The sequence below is a fragment of the Lolium rigidum genome, chromosome 3, assembly GCF_022539505.1.
Source record: "Lolium rigidum isolate FL_2022 chromosome 3, APGP_CSIRO_Lrig_0.1, whole genome shotgun sequence".
Classification (NCBI taxonomy): Eukaryota; Viridiplantae; Streptophyta; class Magnoliopsida; order Poales; family Poaceae; genus Lolium; species Lolium rigidum.
This window is the reverse complement of record NC_061510.1, coordinates 196650010-196675421: the sequence shown is the minus strand read 5'-3', so window position 1 is coordinate 196675421 and position 25412 is coordinate 196650010.

Genomic DNA, 25412 nt, shown 5'->3' with positions numbered 1-25412 from the left:
TTTAATAAAAGTTTTTGTTAGTTCTCATTTTTGGAAAAAGGAAATTCATTTTCTTCTTTGTTTGAAAATTTGGGATGTTACACTTAATTTGGAATAGAGAAGAATATATACTTCTAGAGTTGATCTCCTTGTCATGATTCCAAGATTTAAGTGAAATCAATACCATGAGGTTCATGGTATGAACATGGATTGGTTTAAGACATGGAACAAATAAGGCAAGAATAGTTTCTTCCTTTTGTTGTTACTTGATTTGTAGTTGAATAGATGTTCATATGATATAGCAAGGATTACCATGTTATGATCTTTTATAATATCAAGCAATTGATCCTTGATTAAAGTGTTGTTGTGTTAATTTTAGTTCCAATTGATCTAACCCCTTAGATCGAATCATCTCTACCCAAAACAAGGTTTTAAACAAAGTCACATTGAGGTTTATAGCGCTTGACTTGATGAGCTACTTCAATTCCACCAAGGTCAAGTGAAACTTCAGTTACTCTGACTATTTTACTTTAAAGTGCGAAAATTCCTCGGATTTTCTATGCATGAATGCAATGCACACATATATTTCCTCTATTTTTGTAACCTCAAATCCTGGGATATTACAGTCTCTACCCCTTAAACTAAACTTCGTCCTCGAAGTTTGAACTCTCTCACGTTTTGGAGTGTGGATCTGACTTGTGCAGACTACATCTTTTCACGAACTCCGTGGTGATCTTGTTGGATATATATCCCTTGTCCGGATTCTTCCCGGAATCCAATAGTGTCTGTCTCGAACCATGGCTTCTTACTTCACTCCTATGATTTCTTCCAACCCTATACTCTTGTTTCCTTTCTTATTGAAGATTCAATGATTGGGACTTCTTCTGGTGTTGTTGGTCTTAACTGAAGACTAATTTGATAACATAATCCTAATTGGTAAATAGATCATTGTTTTCCCTTACTACCAAAACTGCAATAATGGTACTTAGTAAGGTACTTACCATGGAGATGATCTTGAGGGTTTATTTCCCTAAGAATGGATTAGACTCACTTAGTCCATCCAATCATGGATTAAAGTTGATACCTATAACTATTTTGGTTCTTTTAGGTTCCATGAAAGGAATGTTTCTATTAGTATTTAGTTCTGGTATGGTCAATCTTCTTCAGTCTTTGGCCATCTTGAGCTTTATTTGGTCTCATATATTTCCTTCATCCAACTTCTTAAACCTTGGCTTACTTGAGATATCGTACTCCTGAGTAAATATTACTCACTTTCTCAAACTATTGTCCAATTATTACTTCCTCGAGGTATGAACCTCGGCTTCACAGTCCGACATCCTTCGAAAGTAGTGTTTGATAATCTTATGAAAATAAGATTGAACTTCCTCTTAGTTCAGACCTTCTTCGTCTATTTTGCTCAAAGTATTGAGTCATTGTACATTCAACTCAATCTTTTCTCTACCCCTTGGAGTTTTCTTATGGTCTTCAACTCCTTTTTCTTCCAACCATTGGACTTATGGTTAGAATATTGGTCTAGGTCTAGCTTATGGTTTGTACTCTTCTAAGGTCTTGCGAAGAATATTTGTTGTGTATCCTGTGGGGCCCCGGACTAGCTGTCCGAAACACCCGTTATGCATACACATTCACGATCCCATGATCAGTGTGTCGTGAAAGCATAACCGAACTGGTATCAAATACATCATCCATTACAGTACCGAATAAAAAATATTACAGCAGGTCACATGACCAATATTTACATAAGAGCCGTGATGGCAGGAGATCAACAATCACACAGCGGAAATACTTCAGACGAAAGCGTTCGCATGGCCCAAGTCATGACATAACCCTACAGGAAACTGACTGGGAGAACGTTCCTAGCTCGCATAGACATCGTCGACTCCTTCTTCATCTGTCGAGCTCCACCAAGTCTGGCCAAGTAAATAGCCAGGGACAAAGCCATGAGTACATTATGAATTGTACTCGCAAACCACCTTAGAGAGAAGTAAAGGATATGTATTTTGGCAGTAGCGAGGAACAGGCACTATTCTAGGGTTACAAGGAGTGAGAGATAGTTTCTCTCGAGAGTATGACATCTCTATATCTTTGTTGAAAACCTTTTTGAAGACAACTTTCTTTTGAAGACTAATAGGTAAGGGTGACCCATTTTCCTTTCCGGCCATCTCATATGGCCAAAACAACTTTTCCAACTTTCCACCGTACCTCCCAGGTACATTTCCACCAGTCCCACTGGTACTCCTTTCCCAAAACAATATTTGAGAAAAACACTTTTGTAAACCAAAACTCTTTAGTGCTAAGCAGCAGCCTTTCCAACCGTCCATAACCGCGGACACGGCTATTCGAATAGTTTTCACTCTGCAGAGGTCGTACACTTTCCCCACAAGATCCGATAAATCCGCCGGGATCATCCCCGGTTCACCAAGCGTCAAAACGCGAGGTTCGGATAACCGATCGCAGTTTTTCGCTTGCTCGCCATAGCCTAAGACATGCCGCCTAGAGTTGTACCTCCCAACACCGGAGTCCGAGGGGTCGTTTACCCAGGAGTAGCAAATTCCCCGACCAGCTCGACCCTCCGAATGCCGCGACCAACCGCGGGGCATTATTCAATGGGAGCTCGTAGGTTGTACCCCCGCCATCGATACGCAATGGAAAGGCGTCCCCGGTTCGTCGGGAAGGCCACGGTCGATAGGTGTCCATGCTCGGACTACCCCTTACATTTGCAGGACCCAAACTATGGCGAGACAAACTACTACGCTACGCCCCGTGCCCACTTTGGGGTAATGTGGTTGCACTGTCTTTCAGTCCGGGTGAGTACTTAGGCGCTAAAGTTTTCGAAAACATTTTCTTTTCCCCACTTGCCTCCAGCAAATCTCCTTTTCATAAAGATTTTTCATTGGATAGACTCACACTTGGGCAGGGCTACCCCATTCCAAGGTTTTCGAAAAAAACTTCTTTTCAGGAAAACATTTTCGTAACCATTTTTCCAGGGCTCCCAACCTATAGTCCAATTCTTCTTCAAAAAATGGCGACAATGATGACAAGGTGATAAGCACCATATCACTAATAGAGATGTGTTCAGTAGGTACCAACGAGGGCTGCACCCTAAGGGTGGATTAATAAAACTCCGTGTGGCACTAACCACCGAAATGAAAATAAAAAGACATGCACTTTATAAAACCTGCAATAATGCAAGAGTAAGATATATAGGACCAGAGATGCATCAAGAGGTGGCTTGCCTTTGTTGGCTATTTGTCCCTGGACTTCATCTTCACGAATCATTGCTCTTCCTTCCTCTTCGATTTCCTCACCAAGATCCTCTCCTCCTTCTCCGATAGTACTCGCATTCTAGCGTCGCAAAATAAAAGAGAAGGCAATCAATCCCTAGGCATAGCACCAAACCACACAACAACACACAACAACAAACCACTAAATCAGAGACACTAAACACATCAAATAATAACACCTAGGGCAAAAATGGTTATTTTTCTAAAAAGGCTCTGTCTCACAACAAATCATAATCTACACAATCAAAGGTGACTAATGATCTTTGGAAACCACCAGTAGGGGTCTGGTGCCAAGGTTCATTAAAAAGCATTTTAAACATAAACAACACAACTTCCCTATGAGCAAAATAAGCAACAACACCACATTAACAAACCACTCTATAAAAGTGCACAAATTTTTTTGGTAAAATCACAGAGAGTAAATCTTGACTTTATAAAGCTACATAAATTGGATTCACTCAATTTGGGTTTTTAAAACAGTAGATATGATTTTTATAAAACCAGAAATGGCTTAGGTGCCAAATAAATTGCCTAAATCTTTCCGTGGCTCACAAAAATACATGCATCATATCTACTGGAAGCTAGTAACATGTGAAACTCACATGCACTGGAATTTTTCAAAAATAAACTTTTAAATATTTTTAAACATTTTGACAAGGCAGAAACTAGAGCCAACCATTTTCAAGGCACACAGTCATCAGAGCATATCCAAGCAGTAACAAACATATCACTGTATAGGTACTGAAAAATGTGATCTACCAAAATTGGTTTGGTATTTTTCTGAACTATAAAATAATTTACACAATTTTTATACTAGAAAGGTACCCTGTTTTGGTTATAAAATTACCATAAACTAAATAAAGACCACAAAAATATTTACTTTGTCACACTAGTGTCCTAAGGTGATACCTATCACTGGGATTTGGGTTTGTTTCAAAAACAGTTTTATTTTTAAAACTAAAAATCACACAAACACCTACTGGATAGAACTGAATCTATTAACCATGACAAATCCAGGAAACTCCTGCATGTGAGACCCCTGGCAAAATAAAGGTACCGACTTATACTAGATAACAAAATTGGTTTAACACAAAAATAGTTCACCAAATTCACACAATAATTAAAATACTCTAACAGCAATATTTCAGTAGAGCAATTGTCAGCACAAAAATAAACTATAAAAACACATGCATGCAGTACTGGGTGGTTAGGAATTTGTTTAGAAGTATTTATAAATTTTAATCATGAACTTTGAATGTTTGAGGAATTTCCTATGATTTAAAAGCTGAGACAGGTATACTGGCAGGGTGTATTTCCAGAAAATCCTAAAACAGAAGATGGGCCAGAACTGGTGGCGCGGTCCAGCTCTACACGCCGGTTGGCCCAACTGCTATCGCCGGCACGCGGGAAGGCGGTTTGAATGGGGCAGGGACGTGGCCCGCCACGCCGGTACGAGGGGCCCGCCACCATGCAACCAGGCACGGGCCAGGCTGCATGCATCCGCGGGATGGCGATCGGACGACGCCCGTTGCGCCCGTCGGTGACGACACAAAACCGGCGGCGCTGCCGCGCCTAGCGATGGAGCGGCACCGAGAGGAGATGGAGGGGCTCACCGCTCGAGGACGACGGGTCGCGTCGGAGGACGGCGTGGCGGCGGCGCGCAGCCAATCCTCTCGGTGCCCTGGGCCCCTGGGACGCGCGGGCGCGCTTCCGACCGACCGCCGGCTCGGACGAGGGCGAGGGCCGCGTCCCCGACAGCTACCGTGCGCGTGGATGCGAACGATGAAGAGGGAAACGGTACGGTGGTCGCGGCAGCTCTACTTGGTGGTTTGTGACGTGCAGACGAGCTCCAGGTTGGCGGTGAGGCGAAGGAAGCTGGCTGCTGGCGTCGAGGGGAGCTCGCGTCGAGGACGGAGACAGTCTCCGCGTCGCGGACGACAGCAAGACGGAGCTTGACGACGGCGGTCGTCCCGGCGGGTTCCTGGCAAGAGGAAGGGACGGCGATGAGGTATTCATACACATGCAGAAGGAGTAGAGAGGAGGGCGGGGAGAGGGCGATGGTGGCCTTGGCCACGGCCAACGAGTTTTGGCCCGGTGCTCTCCGCCGGTGAGGATGAAAACGGAGCAGTTTTCTCTCTTCTTCCCTACAGAGAGCTGGAGGTAGGCTGTGAGGAGATGAAATGAGGCCTGTGACGGGTGAAGGAGGACTCAGGGTCTGTTTATACCGAGGCTGCCGGCGCACGGTGAACGCGGTGCACAACTCGAGTGATGCTTGCCTGGACGCGATTGGGCAGGATGGCGGTGGCGTTGTGCAGGGCGTGGAGTGTAAGGTGTTGTGCGGGTAATGAGAAAGAGATGCGCGTGATGGACAGGTCGGAACGTGACGGTGTCTGACGGTGCACGCAGGTGTTCGACACGAGGGAGACGACGAAGAAGGGCAAAATAGAGGGTGCTGGGGCACTAGGTGGTTTCATGGTGGCATGCCTTTCAGGATTAGGGTGAAGGAGGTGACAGGAGAGGAGGTTATCAGCGGGAACGGCGGGGCGTCCACAGCCGTGGTGACCACGTGCTTGGCAAGCGCGGGCGAGAGGCGGTGGGACAAGGGCGACCTTGGGAGCATGCGGGATGCAGAGAGGGGTTGCAGGGGATTCCAGGGGCGCAGCCATTCAACCAGGAGGGGTCACTTCGCTGCCGTCCATCTCGTGGTGTCCACCGTGAGAGACAAGAAAGGAGGGAGAGGGTAGGGTTAACTAGGGAGGCCTACATGATGTCTAAGGGTGGTAGGGGTTCTGTAGCTCGTGTTTGTACTGGTGCAAAAGAGAGAGATGGGCTGCAGCAAGGATCCTACCAAGATCTTGACATAAACACATGCATCGGCCTCCCCCTCTCCTCCCCATATCTCTCCAAAGGGAAACAGCCAAAAGGGGTTGCTGTGGCTACTACAGCTCTCTAGGTCGACCAGAGGGGATGGTGCTGAGAAGAATCAAACAAAACAAAGATGAATAGGTTGTGCCCATGCCAAGGCATATCATGGCCGGGTTCTTTCCTTGCCAAACAAAAATGGGTACAAGGATATGTCCAAAGGACAATTCATGTGGGTCAAGATCTTGTGCCGGTGAAGAGGGGGAGGTGCAACACGAGTTGAGCAAAAGATGAGAGAGAGAGTGAGATGGTGCATGGCATGGCCGGCTCACATAATTGGCAACATCAAATAGACAAGGCCACTCATGCATGTCGAGCAAGGTAGAGTGGTCGGGAAGGTTTGCTAAATGGGTGGCTTAATGAGGTATAGAGATTTGGCATAGAGATGGAGATGATCAGGAAATTTTAGTGTCAAAGTAGATGATGATGAAATTCGACCCATGTCTTGGCCACAAAGATGAAGATAGAAGTTAGGTAGGATGAGTGGGATTTATGCATATTAGGTGCCATGAAGACGTGGGCATTACTTGGATTTGCTTAGAACACTACGTGTGTGTTTGACCCAATTTTGAATGGAAAACTTTTGAAAAAGATCTTGAGATTGTGGAGAAAATAGCAAAATAGGGTTTTGGGTTCATAGGGTTCTACTAGCAAGGATAGCTTGGTAGAATATTCCCAAAATTAATTGAGAAGTATAAGTGCACTAAATGGCATATACACCAATAACATGCATTTTGGTAAATATGAATCTAAAATTAATCAAAAGAAATATTTTGGAAGTCAGCGATAGAGAGGTTTAAGATTTTAAGTAGTTATGTCCAATCGGAGGGAAAGTTCAAGTTTTGAAAATTGGCGATGCCATAAGATCACGGGTTAACTTCAGAGTTTAGTTAGTTTCAAGAAAGTAAAGCAAGTGTCAGTGTGAGACAGGGCTGAAACGGATACTATTCATTTGTTAAACAAATTTTCATCTACCAAGATTAAGCATAGACGGAGTGATGACATTCAAATGATAGATCGATGAGATGTATTAGTGATAAAGACAATGCCATGGATAATTGATCACAGATCAATTAGTCCTAAAACTTAGCTTTGTTGTCTATGGCCTTTATTAGATTTAAACTAAACAAGAAAATCTTATTTTGAAAGGCTTCAAAAAGAGGGAGGGTTTTTAGAGGGAGTAGAATGAACCATAGTAAAAATAGAATAACACATCGATCATTCCATTTTGTTTTAGGAAACCAAAACTGCATATAAAAGATTTTATAAAATTTTGAAGTCACACAAAGTAAGATTAAGCCATTTGGAAAATACTTGGTGTCAATAGTGATTTTAGAAAACCGTTTTTGTGGTACTATGATCTAGGTGATCATAGCAACTCAAAAGGAAAGAGTTTTGGAAAGATCATAAGAAATATAATTTTGAGTCGTAAGACAAATCAAAGAAATTTTGTGTTTTGTCAAAAAGGTTCAAATATTGTTGAAGAGTGGAGGTTAAGGTAATACAAGAGCGGCCATAGCTTAAGGGTTTTTCTCGAGACATGAAGATGTGAGTTGAGATACTTCACTTAGCCCTATTCAACAACCATCATTCAACAAACAAAGTCAGATAAGGAGTTAAATCGAAAACATACCAACACAAGAAAAAAAGAAAAAAAAAGTTTTTGTTCCCCCTGATTTTTGCACTCTAGACAACTAAACAAGGTTGCAAAAGTTGGGGTGTTACATATCCACTCAATTGTGGACATCCAATGTGAATCCTTCGACTAAATGATTACAGGTCACAATTATTTGGCTGACAAAATTTTATTTGTTCACAACTTCTTGGTACGAATAATCCAATTATGGACTACTTGATACCAATTGTGGCTATTTGTTATCTAGAAGTGTACTCTATTATAGGTTTTGACCAATTGGTCGGAACATCTTCTACTTTATCTCGCAGTATTGATCCTATACCAACTGTGGTCTTCTTATATCTGCTATGGTTTCATAGGTCATCTTCCTTTTTCGAGGGTTTATTTTTGCAAGAAAATCACTAGGCGACACTATGAATATAGTATCCTAAGTGGTTCTACTTCTACTTCTCCATAATCACCATAGTTCTCACCTTCATGCTTCTCCTGTACTAAAGTACTCCTCTGTTGAGGCTAAGCATGAGTCTTGATTGATACTTCCTTCAAAGGATTGTGGTTGCTTCCCACAACTTTGCTCCTTTTTCTGATGAACCTTCATCTTGTCTTCGTAATCTTCCAGAATTTGTCACTTCCTCACACGTTTACCATTACCTTCTAGATCTATAGCATTAAGTAAGAACTTGACATTGCAACATGCATTTGCATATCAAAGTCAAACTTCATGTATGGATCTAGTCAAACAATGAAAATTCAATAAAATCCAAGAAGATCCAGCTTTGTGCTTATAATACACACCATCATAAGCTCTGAACATAGTAGTTGAGTAAGACATCTCTAAACATCAGGCTCTGATGTGTAGTATACAACACCACATAATTTAGGTTTATATCGTGATACTTAGCACGAAGATATGGCATTCTACTATTTGTTGTATCAACATTTACCTTAATTGCACAATTGCAATGAGATAAACTTGAAACAGAGTGGTCTAGGATAGTTAAGGTTAACCTAATTTTCTCTGGAAGTACTACTTAACTTCCATTTTGTTGAGGACTATTTCACATGATATGTCTAGGTTCTAACATTGCTACTCTAAACACATAACTATGGAAATATATCTCTTATACTTCCAAGTGTTTATACTATCATAAGACTATGGACATGATGTGCTTGACATACTTCCCATGGTTTTGGGAACACAATTCTTGCACTATCGTTGAACACCTGACTTCTTATTGTACTTCTCCTAAGTATTTCTAATGTTCTACTTCATCACATAATGACTCTCAAGTGAATCATATATGCTTAACAACTCTATCATGTAGGTAGACATATTTTATTCCTATCTCTATTCCTTACCTCCCATGATTGACTCATCATGGTCTATATTACCTCATATCTCTTATTTATATCACTTACTATCAATTGTTTCCCAAGTTTGGATGAATTTGACTTACCAATTACTCATATTGGTATACATCTCCTAGTAGGGTACCTTCCTAGTATACTTATCTTCATCACTTGATATCACTCCTATTACAGGTCTGAATGACTCTTACTTAACCATAACAAGTGTTGGTACACATCTTCCAATAGGATATCTTCCTTATGGTTGTATCCTCTCTTTGGACTACCATGTATTGTATACCAACTATGGTCTACTCATCTATTATTTTAGGGTCTTAATGGTGGCCACTTACTTGGGATTAGCTAACTAACTTTACTTAGGAAAGATATGTAAGAAAGGATGACTCAAGTGTGTCGAGGATTATTCTCAAGTGAGTATCCATCTCAAGTCATAAGAAGTATTGGTTCAGCTAAGACAACTTCCTATAGACACTACCAAACCTATAGGTCTCCTTTAAAGGGTTTTAATCCTAGGGTCAAAGCATTTGCTCTGATACCAACTGTGATGACCCGGCATACCACTGCATGGTGTAGTATGCAAGTCTGATATAGCACCAATGAAACACCGTTCCACTAGTATTATATCGCTCAGAGTGGTACAACAGAAACATATGCTGGTCCAAGGCATGTCTGTAGAATTACATACAGACTCTGTTACATAAGATCAGCACAACCTCCTACTTTACAATGAGGTAAATCTGCAAATAAACTCCAGAAGAACGACTCGTAGTCTAAACCTATCACGAACTCTAGTTGTAGAGTATTTGACTAGCTATAGAGGTTATGAATATATTCTAGCTAAATAGGAGCTAGGTTTAGGAAGCTAGTTCCTTTCTATTGCTAATCTAGGTTTTCTCCTTGTTGGATGTGGTATCGGACTCTTCTGCCAGGTCCTGTCCCGTGAAGTAGTTGTTGACTCCTCGGCCTTCGAGTTGCACTGTAGGTCCTCCTTCGATGCCTCCATATCTAAGCAGGGGATTTAAGAGTGGGATGAGTACGAGCGTACTCAACAAGTTCATTATAGGAAAGAGGTGTTTAATGCACTAGCTACGGCATTAGACCAGAAAGTCTAATACCAATGCAGGTTTTCATAATAATTTCTTCAAAAGGTTGCTTTTATTCAGAAGAACTATGTCCATCAGCCTTCACCGGTTTACTAGAACTTCATGGAGTTCCTTTCCGGCAGCGTTCGCAGTTCCAAAACCCGGAACAGGGAGTGACTGGTCACGATTCATTACACTCTGCGAGAGGTGTGTTGCTTTACCCACAAGAGATCTTAACCTTGGTGCCAACCGGGGGCGACCCATCCACACTTCCTTTGGTGTGAGGCCCGGTATAAGGTCCTAGCCAAGTTATACTCCTCCGCTACCTCGAACACCCACCCTTTGTTGCAAATCCGACCTTCGGTCCTCGCCGGGCTATATCACTTGGATATCTTCCGACCTCGACAACTACCGGTCGCAACCATGGTCCTTCGCCGGCCAATGCAACCCATCATAGACCGCATTACTTGTGGGGAATTAGAGGGGATCCCCACCCACCGGTTGTTCTCGCAAGACACAAGCTGCTACGATAAGCGCATCCGTTGATGAACGAGAGATGGAAGTACAATTGACTACTCAGTCCCACTCCGGATCTTATGGTTAACATGAGTTTTACGGCACAAGAATCAACTGGATGACATTTGTTGTTTAATCCTAGATGGATATAAACCCTTGCAATGGAACCTCCACCATATCAACACATACCATGGTTCCATTGCCCACCACATAGTCATATTCATAGTTATGAAAATAGTACTTTTTATTTTCATGCAAGAGTGATAAGTATAGTACTTTGCAAGTAATTTGGTAAAAATACTCAAATGACATGAGCAAGCGATGAACTTGCCTTTCTTGAATGCAAGATTATGCAGACAACGTCTTCGATACGCAATAACTCCAAATTCTGAAATAGCATCATCGTCCGGTAAGGACAATTTTTAAAAGATTGGCAAGGATGCAATAATGCATAAGTATGAGATGCAATCGCTCTAAGCGTGACCTAATCCCGATGATTTAGGATTAATGGGTTGTAATGATTAGTTTCGGTTGTGTTGCACTTTTAGAGTGATTCACAAACAAAGTTCTTATTAAAGTTTGATTACTTGGTATCATGTACAAGTTATATAATAAAGCATAGTAATCAATTGAGCACACAAGAAATGAGAATTGGTAAAATGTTAATATGTAAAGAACAGTTGTCAATTTTAGTACTATATGGCATGGTTAATGATTTCTTGTTATATTCTTCAAAAGAATAACTTTTGAAGAACATGTTCTTTAATAAAGAACAAGTAGGACAATTGGGTTTGTGGGTTTCTATAGTTTATTATGGTTTCAACTCGTTTCTGGAGTAAGTATTAGATGGATCACAACAATGTTGGATTCATCTTCATATAGGGCTTGTAAGGTTGAGTTAAGCCTAGGCATCCTAAGCAATTATATATTCAAGGTTGCTATCAAGGTTGGTTCATCTTGTTGGTGATAGCTAGCTACGGTTTATAGATCCTTATAAGCAGGGTTGATGATGATTCTTTATTTACTTCAAAAGAATAACTTTTGAAGAACATATTACTTAAGTAGGAAGAAGTATAACAATTAAGGTTGATGTTGTCTTGGATTAGCCATTGGATCTCTAAGTAGAGAATGGTTGGTTCTTAAATGGGATGGTTCATAAGTATCTCACACTAGTAGGGTTTAGTGGAGTATGGTATGTAATACAAAACATTAGGTATGATTGCTAATAGGATTCATCACAATGGTGTGATGCTAAATAGGAATGATTAAGGTTGTTGTCTCAGAAGATAGGAACTAGGGTTCTAAATGGTATTAGGTTTTTAGTATCCCATATAAAATTATGGGGTTATAATTCAATTCCTAATGGAACTAGGGTTTCCTAATTGTGATGCAACTCTTAAGGTAATCATTTTATTATGGAGTTGAAGTTGTTAATAACTTGTAATTGAAAATAATATTGGACTATGGCATTTTATTATTTTTAATGAAATAATAATTAAGATAATTACTAGGAAAAGTGCCCGTGTGTTGCACTGGGATGTACAACGTTAAAATATTGTCAGATATTGATTTTTATTGATTACGTGGCAACGGACATTAAGAATATAACTACAGAAAATCTGAAATTTATTGGTGGGGCGAAGTGTTCTTGACAAGGATGGTTATACTCACCAAAATTAGAGTTGTTTTCTGGTCAAATAAAAAGTTTTTCTTGACGGTTCGGTGAGCTAAAAAAATATTAGGTCTCGTGGAGCTGCCACTTAGAGAAGCTAAAATTCAGATAATTTGGAAATTTCAAAAAGGTCTAACAACCAAAGTCGAATGCAGACGGTTTCAAGCATTTTGCATCAAACTGGTAATGTTCAGACAACAATTTGACGAAAGAACCATCATTTCGTGCAACACCTGAATCGTTCACTGACACCTTTGTTATGATGCAAACTCCTGCTCCCCTAGCACTTTAGAGAATCTTCAGAAACTTAAGCCGGGGGTCAATCATAATAGCTAGAAGCAGATTGCCGAGCAGCCAATTTATGCAATAATTGTACGAAGTAGTGTCCACCCTATAGCAGCAAATCACCAAGTCATAGCGACAGACTCGAAAACAAGCCCCAAATCTGAAGAGAAGGTTGTACTGGGCAGAGCACCATGGGCGTGATGCCCCTGGCGTCGGGACGCAAGACCGCCATATCCTGGCGCGCGGCAGCTCGTCGAACACCCGCGCGGACTCTGGCAACCGGAACAACTCCAGACAACAATTTCCCCTCGGTGTTTCTATCCACCTGCTGCTCCCATCTACCGCCTACCAGACTCCATCTCCCCCGCGCCGCAACTTTCGGATGGTGGATCCAGCGGATCAAATCGCACCGGACCTCTCAGCCCTCGTTCCTATCGCCGTTCGAGGCGGCTCCTAGCCGAGCGTCGTCTGCTGCCGTACGCCTCTTCACCGCGCCTCTCCTCCTTGGTGAGCCAAGCTGCCAAGGTGCCTTTCCGGTCCACGGCTGTGGCATGGTGGGTTGCGCGATGGGAAGGCTTCCGGGTGGCCAGAAGAGCTGCGCGGGGCGCCTCGGAGTAGCTGATTAGACACCAGATGTGCCGCCGATGATGGAACGCCCTGCGGTAGGGTCGGTTGATTCGGCGGCGAGCAGGGACACGACCTCGCCATAGGATCTAGGGGTAGGGATGGGGCCTCCAGCGCATGGTTCCATTCTCCCGGCAGATGTGGGAGGCGGCGCCGCTAGGTACGGATCGATGGGTATCTGGGGATGAGGAAGACTCTGTCTAGCTCTTTTTTTCGTTCGTTCAGACGGGTGCGAAGGAACAGCGAATCGTTTTCTGACTTCAGGGTGGCATAGCGGGTAATTCTTTACAACTTGAGGGGCAATAAAAAACGGACCAACAAGAAACCCTTTTTCTTTTATTATTAGGTATAGATTAATTAGGGTTTAAATCCCTCTATTAAGGATTTAATAAGATAATAAATAAATAAAACTAGTTTTAATGTTTCTTTATTTACTTAATGGTTTTTACTAAATTTGGAAGTTTTTTATAATTATTGAATTTTAATCGAATTTAGAATTAGAAATAAAGGCTTAAATAATAAGTATTAAATAATTAAATTTTTATTAAAAATAAAATTTTCATATTATATTTTTATTGTATAGAGTTTATTTTTATAAGAATTTTGATATCTCATTTATATTTTTCTGAGTTAGAATGAATTTTCTATAATTTGGCAAAGTTTTAGATATTTAATGGAATTTGAATTTAAATGAATCGAAACACACCGGGCTATTCTACACACAGAGACACTGACCAGTGGACCAGAGTCCACGTCGCTGCCACGCGTGTTTGACCGAGTAAAAATCGCCAACGTGGCAATGAGCACGGTGACAGGCGGACGGTGGCGATGGTCGCCGGCGTTGAGCTACTCCCGCGGACGCGCGCGTGTGCTGGCTCTACTCAGGGCGACGCGCTGAACCATAAGGTGGCGGGGCCCCCTCGATAAGGTCGCCGGAGTAGCTCCGGCGAGCTCCGACTGCGGCGGTGCACGGCAGTGAGTGACGCGGGCATGCTACGATGGATGCTAGGGAAAGATAAGGGGCTCTAGAGAAGCATAATCTCACAGTGATGCTCAGGGAAGGCTCGATGGCGGTGATTGTCGACAGTGGCGATGCCATTTTCCGAGTTTCTGTGAGCTACCGGCGAAAGGAAACGACGGTTCCTCGGCGACTTGGAGCTTCTTGGCTCGATTCCTCTTGCACGGTGGGCTTGTCGAGCATGGAGGTTTCAACGGTGGTCACGGCAAGGCCTGGGGAGGTCCCCATCGGTGGCGATGGTCGGAGGCCGTACAGGCTAGGGTTTCAGCATTGGGGAGAACTAGGCAGAGAGAGGGGAAATGGAGGTTTCCTTCACGTTTTATAGGCTCTACGACATGCTCTGGAGGTCAACAACGGCGGCGGCGACCGCGGGACGTGGCCACACCGTCGCGGTGTCTCGCTCCCGTGCGTCGACTGGGCAGAGACGAAGACGACGACGCCTCTTTGTTCTTATCCACGCGAAGGGGTACGGGCTGGTGTTGGGCTGCTGTTTGGAGCTGGGCCTTGGGCTGCTTGGTGGGGTGCCGGCGTGGTCTGTCGGCCGAGTGAGTCAGATAAGGTTTTTCTCTTCTTTTCTTTTTCTATTTTATATTTGCACATTTAAATTCGTATTTGAATTCTGTTAATTTTTGCAGGTATTTGACAATTGGAATTTAATGAGGACTAATAAGAAGATCATTGTATTACTGACTTGTTTTTGAATGAGCTTTTAATATATGTGAACTTTATTGCAAATGTTAACTAAGCATGATTTTATGCTCTCATTTTAATTCCCTTATTCTTGTAGAATTAAACTATTTTGAATTATTGGAGTTGAGTATTTCTACTCTAAGAGTTTTAGGAGTTATCATTAGGGTTGGATCTCTTAATTGAGAATTTGGTCACTTGCATATGATTTTATGTGAGCACCTATTTGTTAGGGTCTTATAATTATTATTATAATCCTATTTCAATGTTATCACTATTCTTATCTTTGAAAATATCTAGAGTAGATATTGTTTCTAGAATGGTTAGGTCTTATTTACAAGGTTAAGTGGTTGATCACCACACATACGGTTTTAATTATATTATTTAGTACTAGTTGTTTCTTATATTCAATAATTGAAACATAAGATATAACTAGTGAACAATTCTAGGTTTCTAATGATATTCACCTAATGGCACATGGTTTGAATCTTAAATGTGATCTCGGTTTATAGTTGTAATCACCCAAGTGATGCACAAACTCATATTGAGATATAGGTTAGGGTTTTATTTGTGATCATCAATTAATTCATAAGTTAGTTTGAGACATGGGAATAGGTTTTATATGGGATTTAACACCACATTACTTTGGCTAGGGTTGCTCTTCCTCACCACTCATAAGATGATTCAATCCAAGATCATTTGGGAGGGGCTGAACCATACAAGGTTTGTTTCTATTCAGTTGTTTCTCCAATTAATATATTGGAAATGGTTTTAGAGTTTATGATCATTGTTCAATTTATAATGATCAAGGGTTTGGGTTCCTAAGGTATCTCTCATGGCATAAGTTTCTCACTTCTAAAATCAAGTCTTTTCTTGATCAACTAGGGTATATAACTTCTTTTATAGTTTGTTAAATGGACATGGTTATGGTTGTCTCAATAGTTTATATCCCAAGAGAATGCCTGAGATAATTACTTAGGGTTCTTTCCAAAGTATGATGATATAATCATTAGGATATATGAATAGTTCTCTCCCTCAAGTTCATGTGTTGCCTCATCTAACTTGAGTGTAACACCATAGCTTGAGCTCTCCCTCATAGGAATGGTTAGTCTCTAATTTACTTCATCAATGCATGGATATGATCTTATTCCATTTGATATTAGGTTATCTCACCACTCCAAGATGAAATTGTTTATCTCCTAATACTTTAGTTTAATGGTTGTCCTTTATTCTTAAATAGGTAAAGCTAATATTGGTATCTATGGTTTCTCTCATTTGGGAAGGACTCTAATAATAACCTAAGTTATTCTTCAAACATAATGATGTAGTCACCAATATCAATGTTTAACATAAATGGGTTCTCTCTTTAGGAAATGTATTAAATAACATCCTAGGGTTCTTCTTAAAGATGATAATTTGATCATATGGATATATATCCAAGGTTTAGCTCAAGGTTTGTTATTGCTTCTCTAATAAATAATATAGAACTCTCACCTTTCTAGGTTTGATGTATATTAATTTGGAATAGAGAAGAATATATACTTTTAGAGTTGATCTCCTTGTCATGATTCCAAGATTTAAGTGAAATCAATACCATGAGGTTCATGGTATGAACATGGATTGGTTTAAGACATGGAAAAAATAAGGCAAGAATAGTTTCTTCCTTTTGTTGTTACTTGATTTGTAGTTGAATAGATGTTCATATGATATAGCAAGGATTACCATGTTATGATCTTTTATAAGATCAAGCAATTGATCCTTGATTAAAGTGTTGTTGTGTTAATTTTAGTTCCAATTGATCTAACCCCTTAGACCAAATCATCTCTACCCAAAACAAGGTTTTAAACAAAGTGACATTGAGGTTTATAGCGCTTGACTTGATGAGCTACTTCAATTCCACCAAGGTCAAGTGAAACTTCGATTCTCGTGATTGTTTTACTTTAAAGCGCGAAAATTCCCCGGATTTTCTATGCAGGAATGCAATGCACACATCTATTTCCTCTATTTTTGTAACCCCAAATCATGGGATATTACAGAACTTTTCGTGGACGGGGGCTAGATGTTTCAGGGTTTTCGCGTCGGAGGAAATTTTATAGGCGGAAGGGCGAGGTCGGTGGGCGCTAGGTGGGCCCACACCACCCCTAGGCGCGGGCCAAGGCCAGGTCGGGCCTAGGGTTGGTCTGGCCGGCTCATGGCCCCCTCCGTCTCTCCTCTGGACTCCGTCTTTGTTTCGATAAAATAGCAACTTCGGCTTTTGTTTCGTCCAATTCTGAGAATATTTCCTGTACAACTTTTTTTAAATACAAAATAGCAGAAAACAGGGAATTATCACTGTGGCATCTTGTTAATAGGTTAGTGCCGGAAAATGTATAAAAGTGCAACGAAGCATGAGCAAAGCATATATAAATTGGTGTAAAACAAGCATGGAGCATCAAAAATTATAGATACGTTTGAGACGTATCAGCGGCCCAGCCCCTGGCTGCGCCTAGCATGGTGTGGGCCCCTCGGGTGCCCACCTACCTTGCCCTTCTGCCTATAAGACGCCTCCTGACGCGAAAACCCTAAATCAACCAGCCTCCATCCACGAAAAGTTCTGTAGCTCCGCCGCCATCGAAGACAAGTTTCGGGGGACAGAAGTCTCTGTTCCGGCACCCTGCCGGGACAGGAATTGCCCCGGAGCCATCTCCATCGACTCGAACGCAATCTTCATCGCTGTTGCTGCCTCCTATGATGAGGAGGGAGTAGTTCTCCCCCGGGGCCGAGGGCTTTACCGGTAGCTATGTGGTCTATCTCTCTCTCCCATGATATGATCTTTATGTGATCATGAGCTTTGTAATCTAGTTGAATAAGTAGATGTTATTCTTCAACTATTATGCTACTCAAGTGGTTTTATTATGTGATCTCCGGAGAAACCTTGTCCGACGGTGTGAAGGTGACAGTGTGCATACCGTGTGTGTCTCTTAAGCTTAATTTACATAAATACTTATGAATTGTGGTGTCTTGTTAGTACTATCTTTGTATGCTCAAAGTGATAGCGTGGGACGTCCATAGATTGGGAACGCGAACTTTAAGGACTGCTTATGCAGACCTACGCGGTGAATTTGTGTTTGTTATCCAACCGGAGAGTGGTTCAGAGTAGCATAGTGAAGAGATAATGATGCAGCCCGACCTACGGTCTTCGCTTCATCATGCGTCAATGTCAAGGACCACACTCAAGGCCGAGGTCACGGAGGCATGGAAGAGAAGAAGGAAGAAGAGGAGCTGGAAGCTCCAGGGCTGGCACCGCCGTCCTCCACAGGCCGGCACTGCCGGCTAGAGCACCCCGGCACTGCCCGACGCACCCCGGCATTGTCGGCCTCCCCACGGCGGCACTACCTCCGAGACCGCGACCACTAACAATCTGAACCATTCGATGCCACGTGTATGGCTATGATGAATCTTTGCTTTCCCTAAACTACCCCTCCTTAGTGGATCCTGATGTCTACGTTCCCCCTCCTTTCCTGTAGACAGTGTTGGGCCTCCAAGAGCAGAGGTTTGTAGAACAGCAGCAAGTTTCCCTTAAGTGGATACCCAAGGTTTATCGAACTCAGGGAGGAAGAGGTCAAAGATATCCCTCTCATGCAACCCTGCAACCACAAAGCAAGAAGTCTCTTGTGTCCCCAACACACCAAATAGGTGCACTAGTTCGGCGAAGAGATAGTGAAATACGGGTGGTATAAATAAGTATGAGCGGTAGCAACGGTGCCGAGAAAAGTGCTTGGTGTGTAGTTGATGGTGGTGGTATTGCAGCAGTAGTAACGCGATAAAACAGATAAACAAGCAGTAGTAACTCAGCAGTAGTAACGCAGGTAGTAGTAAACAAGCAGTAGTAACTCAGCGGTATTTAGGAACAAGGCCTAGGGAATAGACTTTCGCTAGTGGACACTCTCAACATCGATCACATAACAGAACGAGATAAATGCATACTCTACACTTTTGTTGGATGATGAACATATTGCGTAGGATTACACGAACCCTCAATGCCGGAGTTAACAAGCTCCACAATAATGCTCATGTTTAAGTAACCTTTAGTGTAAGATAGATCAACGCTACTAAACCAAGTACTAGCATAGCATGCACACTTGTCACCTTCATGCATATGTAGGAGGAATAGATCACATCAATATTATCATAGCAATAGTTAACTCCATAATCTACAAGAGATCATGATCATAGCATAAACCAAGTACTAACACGGTGCACGCACTGTCACCTTTGCACACATGCAGGAGGAATAAACTACTTTAATAACACATTGCTAGAGTAGCACATAGATAGTAGTGATACAAACATGCTGCAATCATAAAGAGATATAAATAAGCACCTCACTATGCCATTCAATGAGTAAGTATTCTGTGAAATATGGCCTAAGAGACCCACACGGTGCACACACTTGTCACCTTTACACACGTGGGACTAGGAGTCTCCGGAGATCACATAGGTAAAACTCACTTGACTAGCATAATGACATCTAGATTACAAGCATCATCATATGAATCTCAATCATGTAGGGCAGCTCATGAGATTATTGTATTGAAATACATAGGAGAGAGATGAACCACATAGCTACCGGTACAGCCCCGAGCCTCGATGGAGAACTACTCCCTCCTCATGGGAGCAGCAGCGGTGATGGAGATGGCGGTGGAGATGGCAGCGGTGTCGATGGAGAAGCCTTCCGGGGCACTTCCCCGCTCCGACGAGGTGCCGGAACAGAGATCCTGTCCCCGGATCTTGGCTTCGCGATGGCGGCGGCTCCGGCGAGGTTTCGTGGGTTTCGTCAATTGTTATCGGGTTTTCTGATCCGGGGGCTTCTTATAGGCGAAGAGGCGGCGCCGGGGGTCGAAGGGCTGGCCAAACCCTAGGGGGCGCGGGCCCCCTAGGCCGCGCCGGGGTATGGTGTGGTGGGCCTGTGCCCCCCTCCGGTCCCTCTCGTGTGTTCTGGATGCTTCCGGGGATTCTAAGATCTTTGGCGTTGATTTCGTCCGATTTCGAGAATATTTCGTTACTAGGATTTATGAAACCAAAAACAGCGAGAAAACGAGAACGGCACTTCGGCATCTTGTTAATAGGTTAGTTCCGGAAAATGCACGAATATGACATAAAGTGTGCATATAACATGTAGATAACATCAATAATGTGGCATGGAACACAAGAAATTATCGATACGTTGGAGACGTATCAGCATCCCCAAGCTTAGTTCCGCTCGTCCCGAGCAGGTAAAACGATAACAAAGATAATTTCTGGAGTGACATGCCATCATAAACTTGATCATACTATTTGTAAAGCATATGTAGAGAATGCAGCGATCAAAACAATGTGTATGACATGAGTAAACAACTGAATCATAAAGCAAAGACTTTTCATGAATAGCACTTCAAGACAAGCATCAATAAGTCTTGCATAAGAGTTAACTCATAAAGCAATAATTCAAAGTAAAGGTATTGAAGCAACACAAAAGAAGATTAAGTTTCAGCGGTTGCTTTCAACTTGTAACATGTATATCTCATGGATAGTTGTCAATGCAGAGCAACATAACAAATGCAATATGCAAATATGTAAGAATCAATGCACAGTTCACACAAGTGTTTGCTTCTTGAGGTGGATAGAAATAGGTGAACTGACTCAACATTGAAAGTAAAAGAATGGTCCTCATAGAGGAAAGCATAGATTGCTATATTTGTGCTAGAGCTTTGATTTTGAAAACATATAGAGAGCATAAAAATAAAGTTTTGAGAGGTGTATGTTGTTGTCAACGAATGGTAGCGAGTACTCTAACCCCCTTTGCCAGACAAACCTTCAAAGAGCGGCTCCCATTTTATTTTATTTTTGGATGGCACTCCTTCCAACCTTTCTTTCACAAACCATGGCTAACCGAATCCTCGGGTGCCTGCCAACAATCTCATACCATGAAGGAGTACCTTTTTATTTTAGTTTTATTATGATGACACTCCTCCCAACCTTTGCTTACACAAGCCATGGCTAACCGAATCCTTCGGGTGCCGTCCAACAATCACATACCATGGAGGAGTGTCTATTTTTGGTTAATTAATTTGGGACTGGGAATCCCATTGCCAGCTCTTTTTGCAAAATTATTGGATAAGCGGATGAAGCCACTAGTCCATTGGTGAAAGTTGCCCAACAAGATTGAAAGATAAACACCACATACTTCCTCATGAGCTATAAAACATTGACACAAATCAGAGGTGATAAATTTTGAATTGTTTAAAGGTAGCACTCAAGCAATTTACTTTGGAATGGCGGGAAATACCATGTAGTAGGTAGGTATGGTGGACACAAATGGCATGGTGTTGTTTGGCTCAAGGTTTTGGATGCATGAGAAGTATTCCCTCTCGATACAAGGTTTAGGCTAGCAAGGTTGTTTGAAGCAAACACAAGTATGAACTAGTACAGCAAAACTCACATAAAGGACATATTACAAGCATTATAAGACTATACATCGTCTTCCTTGTCGTTCAAACACCTTACTAGAAATTATCTAGACCTTAGAGAGACCAATTATGCAAACCAAATTTTAGCATGCTCTATGTATTTCTTCATTAATGGGTGCAAAGTATATGATGCAAGAGCTTAAACATGAGCACAACAATTGCCAAGTATCACATTACCCAAGACATTATAGCAATTACTACATGTAGCATTTTCCAATTCCAACCATATAACAATTTAACGAAGAGGAAACTTCGCCATGAATATTATGAGCTAAGAACACATGTGTTCATACGAACCAGCGGAGCGTGTCTCTCTCCCACACAAGCATGATGTAATCCAATTTATTCAAACACAAACAAAAACAAAAGCAAACAAACAGACGCTCCAAGAAAAAGCACATAAGATGTGATGGAATAAAAATATAGTTTCAGGGGAGGAACCTGATAATGTTGTCGATGAAGAAGGGGATGCCTTGGGCATCCCCAAGCTTAGACGCTTGAGTCTTCTTGATATATGCAGGGGTGAACCACCGGGTGCATCCCCAAGCTTAGAGCTTTCACTCTTCTTGATCATAGTATATCATCCTCCTCTCTTGACCCTTGAAAACTTCCTCCACACCAAACTCGAAACAAATCGTTAGAGGGTTAGTGGACAATAAAAATTCACATGTTCAGAGGTGACACAATCATTCTTAACACTTCTGGACATTGCATAAAGCTACTGGACATTAATGGATCAAAGAAATTCATCCAATATAGCAAAAGAGGCAATGCGAAATAAAAGGCAGAATCTGTCAAAACAGAACAGTCCGTAAAGATGGATTTTATTAGGCCACCAGACCTGCTCAAACGAAAATGCTCAAATTGAATGAAAGTTGCGTACATATCTGAGGATCATGCTCGAAAATTGGCATAATTTTCTGAGCTTCCTGCAGGGCAGTGGGCTCAGATTCGTGACAGCAAAGAAATCTGGAACTGCGCAGTAATCCAAATCTAGTACTTACTTTTCTATCAACGGCTTAACTTGGCACAACAAAACTCAAAACTAAGATAAGGAGAGGTTGCTACAGTAGTAAACAACTTCCAAGACACAAATATAAAACAAAGTACTGTAGCAAAATAACACATGGGTTATCTCCCAAGAAGTTCTTTCTTTTTAGCCATTAAGATGGGCTCAGCAGTTTTAATGATGCACTCGCAAGAAATAGTATTTGAAGCAAAAGAGAGCATCAAGAGGCAAATTCAAAACACATTTAAGTCTAACATGCTTCCTATGCATAGGAATCTTGTAAATAAACAAGTTCATGAAGAGCAAAGTAACAAGCATAGGAAGATAAAACAAGTATAGCTTCAAAAATTTCAGCACATAGAGAGGCATTTTAGTAACATGAAAATTTCTACAACCATATTTTCCTCTCTCATAATAACTTTCAGTAGCAACATGAGCAAACTCAACAATATAACTATCACATAAAGCATTCTTATCATGAGTCTCATGCATAAAATTGTTACTCTCCACATAAGCATAATCAATTTTATTAGTTGTAGTGGGAGCAAATTCAACAAAGTAGCTATCATTATTATTCTCATCAAGTGTAGGAGGCATAGTATAATCACAACAAAATTTACTCTCAGCAGTAAGTGGCACCAAAAGACCACTATCATTATAATCATCGAAATAGGAGGCAAAGTATCATCAAAGAAAATTTTCTCCTCAATGCTTGGGGGACTAAAAATATCATGAAAACCAGCTTCCCCAAGCTTAGAACTTTCTATATCATTGTCAACAATGGTGTTCAAAGCGTTCATACTAATATTACTACCAGCATGCAAAGAAGATTTCATAGGTTTTTTAATTTTCGCATCAAACAATCCATGTTTTAAATCAGGAAATAGAATAAGAAGCTCACTCTTGTACATTATGCCAAACTAGTGTAAACAAGAAACAACAAGATGCAATTGCAGGATCTAAAGGAAATAGCTTTGAGCACACACACAACGGCGCCAGAAAAATACTTTACCTGAGACCGTAGTATGAGTGCCTTTTACCTTTCCTCCCCGGCAACGGCGCCAGAAAAGTGCTTGATGTCTACGTTCCCCTCCTTTCCTGTAGACAGTGTTGGGCCTCCAAGAGCGAGAGGTTTGTAGAACAGCGGCAAGTTTCCCTTAAGTGGATACCCAAGGTTTATCGAACTCGGGGAGGAAGAGGTCAAAGATATCCCTCTCATGCAACCCTGCAACCACAAAGCAAGAAGTCTCTTGTGTCCCCAACACACCAAATAGGTGCACTAGTTCGGCGAAGAGATAGTGAAATACAGGTGGTATAAATAAGTATGAGCAGTAGCAACGGTGCCGAGAAAAGTGCTTGGCGTGTAGTTGATGGTGGTGGTATTGCAGCAGTAGTAACGCAGATAAAAACAAAAACAAGCAGTAGTAACTCAGCAGTAGTAACGCAGTAGTAGTAAACAAGCAGTAGTAACTCAGCAGTATTTAGGAACAAGGCCTAGGGATTAGACTTTCACTAGTGGACACTCTCAACATCGATCACATAACAGAACAGATAAATGCATACTCTACACTTTTGTTGGATGATGAACACATTGCGTAGGATTACACGAACCCTCAATGCCGGAGTTAACAAGCTCCACAATAATGCTCATGTTTAAGTAACCTTTAGTGTAAGATAGATCAACGCTACTAAACCAAGTACTAGCATAGCATGCACACTCGTCACCTTCATGCATATGTAGGAGGAATAGATCACATCAATATTATCATAGCAATAGTTAACTCCATAATCTACAAGAGATCATGATCATAGCATAAACCAAGTACTAACACGGTGCACGCACTGTCACCTTTGCACACATGCGGGAGGAATAAACTACTTTAATAACACATTGCTAGAGTAGCACATAGATAGTAGTGATACAAACATGCTGCAATCATAAAGAGATATAAATAAGCACCTCACTATGCCATTCAATGAGTAAGTATTCTGTGAAATATAGCCTAAGAGACCCACACGGTGCACACACTGTCACCTTTACACACGTGGGACTAGGAGTCTCCGGAGATCACATAGGTAAAACTCACTTGACTAGCATAATGACATCTAGATTACAAGCATCATCATATGAATCTCAATCATGTAGGGCAGCTCATGAGATTATTGTATTGAAACACATAGGAGAGAGATGAACCACATAGCTACCGGTACAGCCCCGAGCCTCGATGGAGAACTACTCCCTCCTCATGGGAGCAGCAGCGGTGATGAAGATGGCGGTGGAGATGGCAGCGGTGTCGATGGAGAAGCCTTCCGGGGGCACTTCCCCGCTCCGGCAGGGTGCCGGAACAGAGATCCTGTCCCCCAGATCTTGGCTTCGCGATGGCGGCGGCTCTGGAAGGTTTTCGTGGGTTTCGTCAATTGTTATCGGGTTTTCTGATCCAGGGGCTTCTTATAGGCGAAGAGGCGGCGCCAGGGGGTCGAAGGGCTGGCCAAACCCTAGGGGGGGCGCGGGCCCCCCCTAGGCCGCGCCAGGGTATGGTGTGGTGGGCTCCGTGCCCCCCTCCGGTCCCTCTCGTGTGTTCCGGATGCTTCCGGGGATTCTAAGATCTTTGGCGTTGATTTCGTCCGATTCCGAGAATATTTCGTTACTAGGATTTCTGAAACCAAAAACAGCAGAAAACGAGAACCGGCACTTCGGCATCTTGTTAATAGGTTAGTTCCGTGAAAATGCACGAATATGACATAAAGTGTGCATAAAACATGTAGATAACATCAATAATGTGGCATGGAACACAAGAAATTATCGATACGTTGGAGACGTATC